This window comes from Brassica oleracea, chromosome C9, assembly GCF_000695525.1.
Source record: "Brassica oleracea var. oleracea cultivar TO1000 chromosome C9, BOL, whole genome shotgun sequence".
NCBI classification, from domain to species: domain Eukaryota; kingdom Viridiplantae; phylum Streptophyta; class Magnoliopsida; order Brassicales; family Brassicaceae; genus Brassica; species Brassica oleracea.
In genome coordinates, this window is record NC_027756.1 from 35,678,288 (window position 1) to 35,679,380 (window position 1,093).

A 1,093-nucleotide genomic window follows, 5' to 3' on the forward strand; every position below is an offset into this window, starting at 1 on the left:
TTTGACTTCATAATCAGTCTAAGACACTTAATAAGGGTTAAATAAGTGTTATTCAAACCGCAAAACGTTGTTTTCGGCTTAAAAACCCTATTTCCTCGGAATTTCCTCGGAATATTGCGAAGAAATTCCGAGGAAACGCTTATCTTCCTCGGAATTCCGTCGGAATATTCCAAAAAAAAAAAAAAAGTCGATGGTAGTCTGTTTCCGAGTCATCATCACCAGATGAATCTGAATCTTGATCTTTGTGAAACTCTCCAATCACTGGTTCATCCTCTACGTGAACGACGGCTTCCTCTCCGAAGTCGGTTAAATCGACTACAAGGTCAACTCCAACTAAATCTTCTGCTGCACTTAAGTTGTCGGATGTGCTTAGTTGTAGTGGGTCTTCCAGCTCAGAACTTCCCTGAACTCGGCCTCTCGGGTTGAGTCTTGTAACAGTAACCCATGGATCATCTTTTTTCCTTACCCGGGGTATTTGGTATAACAAACCTGTAACATTTAAAAAATTATTAGTAAAATTATACAATTTCCTCGGAATATTCCGAGCAAATTCCGAGGAAACCCTTATCTTCCTCGGAATTCCGTCGGAATATTCCGAGGGAATTCCGAGGAACTAGAGTTTGGGGTTTCAAAACATCAATTTTTTTTTGCCGTATTTCATTTCTTCTACAATTGTAATGCATACCATTGATGATTCTTTGTATAGATGATCATAAACCATGAAATAACAAATTTCAAAACGAATTGAAAGTATTCCCTTTACCGTTCATTAAAGTGTATAAGTGTTTCTCTTACTTTGTGAGGATTTCGTTCACACAATCGGAAAAGTGTTTATTATAGGGTAAGGAACAAATGTTTGACTTCATAATTAGTCTAAGACACTTAATAAGGGTTAAATAAGTGTTATTCAAACCGCAAAACGTTGTTTTTGGTTTAAAAACCCTATTTCCTCGGAATATCCTCGGAATATTCCGAGGAAATTCCGAGGAAACCCTTATCTTGCTCGGAATTCTGTCTGAATATTCCGAGGGAATTCTGAGGAACTAGTGTTTAGGGTTTCAAAACATCAATTTTTTTTTGCCGTATTTCATTT